Here is a 10512-nt window from a genome sequence, read left to right as displayed (position 1 = left end):
AAAACAGAATACTTTAACATGTTCTGTGAGAAAATGTTAAAGCACTCATGAGGTCTTGACTCAACACGGGGAGCAAAATGATGTATTATACAGTTCAGAATGAGTAAAATAAAGAAACCCCATTGATAGTACAGAAGCAGAGAAGTGTGCTTTTCTTTTATTGCAAGAATGGGAGGTGGACTGCAAAGTCTGAGCAAATATGGGTGTGGCAATGTGGGCCATTGAATATAAGAGATTCCTTGTACTTTTAAAGAAAAAGTGGAAAGTGTGTTACACGTCAGTTACTTCAACAATGGGAGACCCCAGCTACACTGGGCTTAGATTGGATAATAAGAGTTAGTAGTGGGCCCGGCCCATGGGTTAAGTGTTGGCTGGTGGACATTTATTTTAATTACAAGTTAATGTTGATGCTAGGGCTTGAGCCCATTAGTTAGTACATGCAAGTGAGTATTTGTAGTGATGTTGGATTCACTCGGAAGGAGATCAGAACCTGTTATTCAATTTGTTAGTCTGTTTCATCTATGGAGGAGCTCCCCTCGAAGAGAGCATTATCTTTTCTTATGGAATACATATGAATTTCTCATCAGATTGGTTGCATTTTATTATTTTCTTATTTTGATCTATTACAAGTGGTATCCAGAGCCAGTCTTTCCTCGGATCGGCTGCATTATCAATCTATGGAAATAGAAAAAATTATTTCATCCTTACTCAACATGAGAGACCAAGTCGAACAATCACAACGACGTTTGGATGTGATTTTGCAGACAGTTAAAGATGTTAAGAACAATCTTGATGATTTTCAGCACAACTTCAACGAAGATTTCTCAAATCTGGAAAGGCAACTTTATGCTCTGCAAGAAGAGGAAAAATACGCAACAACGATGCAAGAAGAAAAGAAATTAAAGGAACATTGGAACAACTTCAATGTAAACTTGAACTATCTAGAGTCCCCCAAACTGCGAATTACAAGACGAAGAACAAGCAGCGCGATTGATTCCTGATGCTGAAATTATCAAAAGTGAACTCAACATTCCCAGGGATGATACTCATCGAGATAGAGGGTACCATCAAGCTGTGTATGTGGGAATTTTTGCGGACATCACTCAGGTTTCAAGAGGGTTGTGGATTTTTGACCCTGGTATTCGCCCTCCAAGTCAGATTCATCCACTGTTCCAAATGGGAACCCCCTATCCAAACCACATCACCTTCTCACAAACCCGCATAGGATGGATCCGCTTGAAGGGGCATAACTCCTACTTGAAGCCCGGGGAGCGCCATATCTGGAGGAATTTACCGGCAAAGACTGCGATGATGCGGGACCTGCAGGGGCTGAAGGCGAGCTCATTCACTAGATGCTTGAAGGAGATGCGGTGGAGGGCAACGTGCCGATGGAGGTTGATGAGGAGGCAACGGTTGTTGCTGTTAGCGATGAGGAAGAAAATGCCATATGGGGAGACGATAAGGTGGCAGATGTCGGAGGAAGATTGGACTGGGGATCATCTTCTTCTTGCGGTTCATGTGGATTGCAGCGTCTTTAACCCAGTCATGGCGATCCATTTTGTTAGAAATATAGCCCCTGATTTTGCCGATAAGGAATTAGAGAATGAGTTTTTCTACATTAGATGTGCTTTCATTGTGAATTGCAAATCCTTCATGGAGAAGTTCCCAGAAGTTGCTGAAACCCAAAAGGCACTGGAAGTTCTCGATATCTTAAGGCGGTGGGAGTCGATGAAGACAACGCCATGCATGGACAAGCAGAGAATGGATCTGTCATGTGGATTGCTGGCGACGCAGAACAAGGACTTCATCGTAGCATCATCGCTAGGCACTCCATCTTCAACAGAGTCTCATATCACAGTCCCAACCGTCCCAAAAAAATCACAAGCCCCTGTTTGCTCTGTTTCGCAGTGGAGTCCTGATTTTGTTTCTCATCTTTTCATTGCATGGGATGAAGATAATTCACCTACGGTGGGTTTGTCCGCTCGGCTTCGAAGGGTTGGGCTTCAACCAAAAAAATGCACATACTCTTTTGTTACAAAAGCTTGTGGTCAGTGCTTGAGTGTTGGAGAAAGTGGGACGATGCAATCAGTGTATATAGGAAATACCTTTTCGAGAATTTATGCAGCTGATGGCTGGAAACTTGATACGACAATCATATTTCCAGAGAGTCATCTTTTTCAAAGACTATTTACTCCTTCTCTAGCCCGAAGATATGAAGAATTCTATCAAGAGTATGGTGTCAAATTCTTGAAGGGTGTCTCCATTAAAAACTTAGAAGTTGGTTTTGATGGACGTGTAGCTGCTTTCAAACTGGGTAAGAAGTCTTTCGCTCCTCTTGTTCTTGATATATTGTTGCTGAGAGGTTTTGTAAGCTATGGGGGAGGGGAAATATACATGGGTTTGCAAGTTTTAGGAGACGCGAAAATCGCCCATCAACTGCTTGTTTTTTTGCCACTCAATGTTGTTTTTAAGCCCTTTGATAAAGGAAGGAAAAAATACTCCTTCGATTTAGCTCTCCAGGAACGCACCTCTAGTATGAACTATGAGGGTCTTACGGAAGATCGTGAACGTGCTCTGCAGGAGCTTCTAATACACGTTGAGCCAATTGATAATGTGCATGATATGAAGAAACGTGGGGGTCCTGATATGGATTTACAAGAGCTTCCTCACAGTGACCCAAATATAAGGGACCTTGTTGAGGGGATCCTTAGAAAAGCCAACCACATGAATGTGGTAAATGTTAGTTCCACAGAAGCTATCTCTCTTTTGGGTGATGTTCGAAAGCAGATGACTCAAGCTTGTGAGTTAGTTGAGCTGCCACTAAGGCACTCTCAGCTTGTTAAATCAATTTGTGAGAAGCCAGATGTTGTGGCCTATGGGCGAGAAATTATGGGTTTCAAGGCCCGTATTGGTTATAGAAGTTTATCAGGCACTAGTGTGGCAAGTCCACATGTGTCCATTCTGCTTGGACCATTTGTCATCATTTGTTTGTATTGGCTTGCTGATTGGAAGGAATTGATGCGAGAAGCAGACTATGGTAGAGCTCAATATGTTGAAGATGAGCATAATGTGGACCAAGCGATTAGGGAGAAGGAGAATATGGAAAAGCTTTGCGTTAATTCCCAACTTAAGAAGAAGAAGCTTGTCTCATCTACAAAGAAAATGTTGAAGCATAACTGCACCTTGTGGACAAGGTGCTTTGAAGGGGGAGGGTTTGTTACACGTCAGTTACTTCAACAATGGGAGACCCCAGCTACACTGGGCTTAGATTGGATAATAAGAGTTAGTAGTGGGCCCGGCCCATGGGTTAAGTGTTGGCTGGTGGACATTTATTTTAATTACAAGTTAATGTTGATGTTAGGGCTTGAGCCCATTAGTTAGTACATGCAAGTGAGTATTTGTAGTGATGTTGGATTCACTCGGAAGGAGATCAGAACCTGTTATTCAATTTGTTAGTCTGTTTCATCTATGGAGGAGCTCCCCTCGAAGAGAGCATTATCTTTTCTTATGGAATACATATGAATTTCTCATCAGATTGGTTGCATTTTATTATTTTCTTATTTTGATCTATTACAAAGTGGCAGTGCTTGATGAATGAGTTTTGAGTTAACTTTATGAATAAAACTAGTATGAAAGAGGAGACAACCTGCAGACCAGTCCATCTGGTTATTGCAGAAAACCAGCCCTCTAATCAAAATGTGACACGTCAGCATGTTAGCACCATTACCATGCATCCCAATACATCCGAACATCACATTCCATTCCCCCTAAACCCCTTTCTTCCTATTCGAACCCACAACCCACAACCCACAACCCGACTGTGCCCAAAAGCCTATGGCGCCAAATCTCTTAAACTGCCTTGTAGTATTCTCCAACCTTTTTGCCACCTACAACATCATGCAAGTTACTTCATCTTCCCATCAAACGTAATTTAAACGTGGTAGAACAAATCCTGCAGGTTAGATTATCTACTGAATTTTATTGATTCTGATTTATTGACATTTTTAAAACCCTACTTCTCAAAACAAAACAATGATTGTTTATGCGAGTACAATAACACATTATCCAAAGAAAGTTAAAAGAAAATAAAAAATCTAAATCATATAAAAGGAATGACTAACAAAAATCTACATTGATACATTTTCTGAGCTACCAAACGGCGCACAGTTGAACTTTAGTGTTGATAAGAAAATCCAGGAAAAGAGAGAGAGAATCTGAGCGAGCTTTGCCTTTTTGGCCTCACCATTCTGCGACGAAATTTCAGAAGCCTTAACAGGGAATGAGAGATTTGGTCGCCTGTGGTTGGGAGCAGCATAAGAAGGCGCAGGAAAAGAAAGAGGTCGGAAGGTTTTGGACGAAGAAGAGTGGGAAAGGGGGGGACGAAATCACATTTCTGATTTACACAACCCTTTATTCCCGTTGGTGGGCTGTTTTTCGCCCAACAGCAACAGGGCTGTTCCAAAGTGTTTCTCATGAAAGAATAACATTTCCTTAATCCTCGAACACTAAAGAATTTCCGTGAACTGTGTGTGAATTCAAAGTGTAATTACCTTTTCATGGTAATTGATGTGGCATGTTCCACGTTAGTGATATGTTTGGTGTATTGATAAACAGAGTTGCAAATAAATTTTTTCGAGGTAAAAAGCAGAAAATTTGGAGATTGATAAAAAAAATAAAGGGAGTAAACCTTCTAACTCCCTTGCAAAGCCCTTTCTGAGGTTTCTTTAAGAATTAGTTAAACTAAATTAAGACAATACAATCATGTATTATTTCAATCAACAATATAGATTCAAAAAACAAGAACAAGAAACAAGAAATGAATAAAATATTACGAGACTCAATGAATTTATACGAGAGAAATAATAATTATAAAACAATATACCAACTAGAAAGATGTATTTAGTTGATGATAAAGCTTAATCAACAAATGTCTTTATTTCTCTTTATTGTAACTATGTAGCAACCTTTGAATATGCTACCATTTCTTTTCTTCTACTTTTTTTTTTTTTCGAATTTTCTTTTCTTTCCATTTCCTTCTTTTTCTTTTCTTTTCCTTTCTTTTCTTTTCTCTAATTCAATCATAAACAACAATATTCAATTCTGAAAATCAAGCAATTGAATTCTTGAGCACACAATAATAGACGTAGAAGAGAAACAATGAAACGACACTCCAGGCAATTGACAAACTTAGAGATGCAAGAAACCCTAAAATTTTGAAACTTTAGGTGATGCAAATTTCAATCAAACCAAAAACCTTAAGAATTTCAGCAACCTACTTTTTGTTTCCTATTTTTTTTTTTTTTTGCAACCCTAAAACAATGAAACCCTAAAATCAAAATTAAAGATGCAAGAATTAAAAAATATAATTAGATCTAATTAGAAACATGTCTCTGATACCAAATGATATGAACCCGTAAGAATTGAATCCTTTGAACCCACAATCAATTTGAAAACTCACCCAAGAAAGTCAAAATCAAGTCAATGGATGGAGAATTTAGACTCAATGAGAACTCGTTTCAAGAACCTAGATTATATTAAAATCTAGACACGTTGAAAAACCTGTCTCAAGAACCCAGATTATAAGGAGGAACGCTACAAAGGTTGTGATTTGTCTTTGATAAGTTCAAAAGTTCATTCAAGAACAATAGGAGATAAACTCAACTAACAATGAATAAATTCATCAAATTTCATAAACTTTTTAAAATAAAGCTACTAAGAGTATTTAAACCTAAATCTAATTAAAATCCTAACCAAAATAATGCCCCATCTTCCAAAAGTACCGCTGAATGAATAGTATTGAGGTTACAGTAACTTTGCTACAGTACTCTCTTGAAACCCTAGTTCAACAAAATAATAACTTTCCCAACAAGCCCTTAAATAGGCCCCCCTTAAGTCCTTCTCATAATTAAATTCAATTATTCTAAACTAATAAAATAAGTCATTTAAATGAATTAAACAAGTTGAAAGCCTTCAAGTATCCAAAACTTTTAAGTCATGTTGTTGTCATCTTCCATAACTTGTATCAAATGAATCAAAACTGGATCTTCATCCTTTAAGCCTATCAGAATGTTGGGCTCTTGCTAGACTCATGTCAAGTGGATTACACCAATCCTTGCGTTGCCTCCTTACTCTTCTTGGCTCGTGACCTTGTAATTGGCCCATCTGAAACTTGTAAATAATCTTTAAGATTCGGTCCATCTTGGTACCCATCACAAATTTTTACTATGTAGGAGTCAGATGATTTGTATTAGTATCAGAGAAACATGGTAAAGAATTTAAGAAGTCACCCTAGTAAGTACAAAGAATTCAATCAAGCTACATTAGAAGAAAAATTATTCATATCCTTCATTAAGTATAATCCTATATTACAAGCTTCTAGAAAACTGAGGCTCATGACATTCAATATAGTAATGTAATAATGTAGTATTCTATGTCTCATGTGAGGACTCATTCCATATGAGAACGTTACTTCGTCTCAAGTGAGGACTTGTAGTGTTAAACTATGCCCATATCGAATGAGGATTTGTCTCATCAAATTATGTCCCATGTAAGGACTTGTCTCACGTGAGTACTAATTAGTTGTGAGGAATTATCCCATGTGTGGATCCATACCATAATTATGCCCCCACTTCCGTGGGAGTACTTGTCTCACATCTCATTACTTAGGGTACCAGCATTCATCGTATTTATCATTGTAACACACTGGTCTCAAAGATCCAAGGAGTTAGCTCGTGTCAACTAAATGTATCTCTGACAATGCATATAAAGTTCCAAAACATAGCATAAGTTTATCTATTTAGACCAACCACATTATAGGTTTCTTTACAAGGTCATCAATACACTAATCCAATAAAATAAATCAGTTGTTCCATAAACTCCCATCAAACTCAACATAATAACTATAAATTTCATAAGTCCCCATAAACCAATTACATATGCTGAAAACCAAACTACCAAAACAGGATTCTCTAATAGCGAAAGTACCCTTAGGTGCTCAGCTCCCTACCCCCCCCCCCAGTCATGCCCAAGCTGGCATAGTATAAACTGAGCATTATCATCCTATCATATTAGAACAGAGGCCATGTTTAACCCTTGTGGTAGGGTTGTGTTATCCCCTCATGGCCAAATTGGGAAGAGACAAAAGTGAATCTTCCCTTTATCATTCTCGGAGCCCCCTGGTAGGGTTGGAAAGAGTTACAAGATAAGTAGTTTGATTATAAATTAAAATTAACATATGTTAGCTAGTTATATATATTATTATTAAAGCCAGTTCTTTAGAAACCAATGTTTATGTATCACGCATGTCATGATATCAGCAAACACGTCATTCTTCAGAATTCATGATCATCTTTCGTTCTCCATATTATATTTATGTATGTATTACGCATCTCATTCATCTCATGTTACATGAGACACGTAAGTTTTCATAAGATCAAGTATAAGGTAAGCTAAGAATGGTTAATAAGATGGTCATTTAGATGCATGATACCAATGCGATTTATGGGTAGATGTGCAAGCTATGAACCAAAGCATGGTCCAACATAGTATGCTAGAATACTATTAGCGGTTCTCCTTGTGCCTATAGGATGTAGGGTCAGTGCATGCACAACCTTGTATACAAGATTAAGCATGTAAACCATAAAGATAAGTATGATAAGTTAGATAACTCAAAACAAGTCATGCATGTCATAAGCAACTGTATGAATGATTATGATTTTAAGTTCTCAACATAAAATATTTTATGAAAAATTTTATGTTAAATATATATACATTATGATGAATTTTTTACTGAGTTTTTTTATTGATTTTAATTTGTTTTATGTTTTTAAACTACCCCTTATGAGAATATTTACGAAGATAGAGATTGCAAGATGGGGGGACTTGGCCCAAGGAGATGTGGCAAAAGCCTAGATCATGTACAAAGCTTTTAAGTTATGATTTTTATAGTACAAAGTACGCGCTCTCTTCTATGATTTTAGTATTTTAATATAGAACACTATATTTATTATAAAGAATCTTTATATCTAGCTCTTCATTAAGAAAATTAAATTTTTAAAGTCAAGGTCAGTAATAACACATTGGCTCTCCAAGATTTCTAAAATGACGTAGTCTCTTAATTAATTATGGGGAGCACGGTGTTACAATTATAGATAATTTATTGAGCCTAACTTAGAATAAAACTCATTTAATATTTATGGAGCAAGTGGGCCAAGTGGTATTAAGCCCAAGAATTATTTTAGAAGTCTAAAAGTATTCGACGAGTTGGGCTCATTTTGAAATTTTAGATCAACCTTAAGTGACTGCCCATGAAAGTATAGGCAAGTCCTAAAATTTATTTCTATAAGCCTAAGAGGAAAACCACTCTCACCAACCCGAACACAAAGCTTATTTAAAAACAATAGTTAAAATTCTATCTTTTTTCAAAACTCAATAATTAATAATATTTCTAAAAAAATCCGATTTCACATATTCTAACAATTGTTCATAACCAAATATATCCATAACTTCTAGCTGTGATGTACCACTTGTTCTTATTGGAATGTTGGTTTTGTTACAGCTACCATGATGGGGGAGGCTCAGATTAGTTGATAAGTTACTTGAATGTGCTTTCATGATCTTCATGATCTTCTTGATCTACATGATATTCAGTTTTCTTTCCATTGAGTTTCAGGATTTGAACAATTTTAATATTTGTGGTAGTAATTAGGTACTTTAGGCAAGTGTTTGGAGCTAGACATTGAGTTTATAAACATGTATGTCGAACGTCATAACAAGAGAATGTCCGGCTTGCCTCTGTTGTATTTTAAAAGAAAATGTCCTGCATGCTAAAAATCAAGGGCTAGTGATAAAAGAAAACTTTTGCTTTTTGTTTCAAATAAATAAAAAGGTTGCTCAAAATCAAAATAAATTGAAAGAATACGGTACTTAAAACTCCGTCTTATTGCTGAAAAACTACAGCTAGGTTCATAGCTATCGTTACAATGCCCATGCCATAAGAGATAAATAAATAAATAAAGGAGGGTAGCACAATATGACTTGTTGAATATTTATTTTTGAAGTTTGTAACAATCATTACAATATTGGATGAGTTCCATAATAGAGTCTAATAAACATACATAGGAACATTCATTTTCCCTTATTTTTTTCCCCTCGAAAATATATTTTTCAATATTTTTTGATATTACGAAATTATATACCATTAATGCATATAATTCATCCTGTCGAATATGATGAGACTCTACAATGCCGACATCCACCACGTACAGAATTTTTACAAAGGGTGACTCTTCAATTATAGATATATATACAATTGCACGAGTTGACAATTGATCAAGTTCTTGAATTACAATTGTAAAATATACAATTGTATAAAATCATGAAAGTCCTCGTGCAATCCCCATATATATATATATATATAATATACATACATACACATTTTCAGTTTCTAAATAATGAACTGCATGTACAAGATAACTATGTTCAAATATGCTTAGAAATATTAAGCATGTATCTTACACATAAAGAAAATAATATATTCCTATCTATATATCTTCATGTACATGCATGAAAAAGCAACAAAGAAATGATCTTCCGATAAATTACGATGTGATCGATAATAATCTGCTTGATCATCTTCATGCAAAATAGGTAAAACTTCATCAGGAGTGTGACGCCAGATTGTAGGCTTATCCAAATGATGCCCAATCTGAGCAAATTTGTCGGCAGCCCTATTGCCTTCCCTATAGACATGAGTCGCCGTCCAATTGTCAAGCGTCAATATAATCAAGTTTATATCACTGTCATGTTTCTGCACTTCCGCAGATTTAAACGTTCTATTTTCTGCAATGTTATTGATCAATGTCTTGGCATCTCCATCAAGCCGTACATCGTTCCAACCATGCATTTTCCAGCACCAACTCAAGCCCCCTATGCAGTGCAGCCAGTTCTGCAATGGTGCTGTTGGCTCTCCCTATTTGTTCAGCATAACCAAGTATGAATTCAGCCTTATGGTTTCTGAATAACCCTCCAATGCTAGCCTTCCCTGCTTTACCTTCCGAAGATCCATCAAAGTTCAGTTTTGTGCAGCCAAATTTTGGCTTTTCCCATGGCGCTACCGGAATGGCCGCGGCTTCCTTATGCAAATTGCTTAGAAATAGCCGGACTGGGTTTTGGATTAGCCTTTGGCATCTCAATATATTGCTGAATGGCAACATCATTTCTTCTCCAATTGATGAAAACTTTTGGGGCAATAATTTATTGTTTCAGTCATAGAAAAACAATACACGAACTCGTTTTAAATACTTTTTTCTGCAGTAGTGGTGTCGTGCAGGTGGTCTATACTGTAGTACCCAAGCCCTGAAATCCAAGCCCACGATCATATCCATTTTCAACCACTAGGCAGCTTACATTTTAGAGTTTTGTTCGCATTAAAATTTCGTAAGCTGCTGCCTTCTTTCTATCTTTCTTTATTTTTTTTAAAAAGTAAAAACCATGCAAGTATTTTTCCGTCCC

The 10512-nt window shown here is 36.7% G+C and overlaps 1 pseudogene; it reads right to left on the bottom strand.

The window, feature by feature from the left end:
• Window positions 1-9538: 9538 nt before the first annotated feature.
• On the bottom strand, window positions 9539-10214 carry LOC109004692 (annotated as a pseudogene).
• Window positions 10215-10512: the final 298 nt, after the last annotated feature.

This window comes from Juglans regia, chromosome 10 (assembly GCF_001411555.2).
Source record: "Juglans regia cultivar Chandler chromosome 10, Walnut 2.0, whole genome shotgun sequence".
Taxonomy (NCBI): Eukaryota; Viridiplantae; Streptophyta; class Magnoliopsida; order Fagales; family Juglandaceae; genus Juglans; species Juglans regia.
Note: the sequence above shows the minus strand (reverse complement) of the source record. Positions and strands in the feature narration are given on the sequence as shown.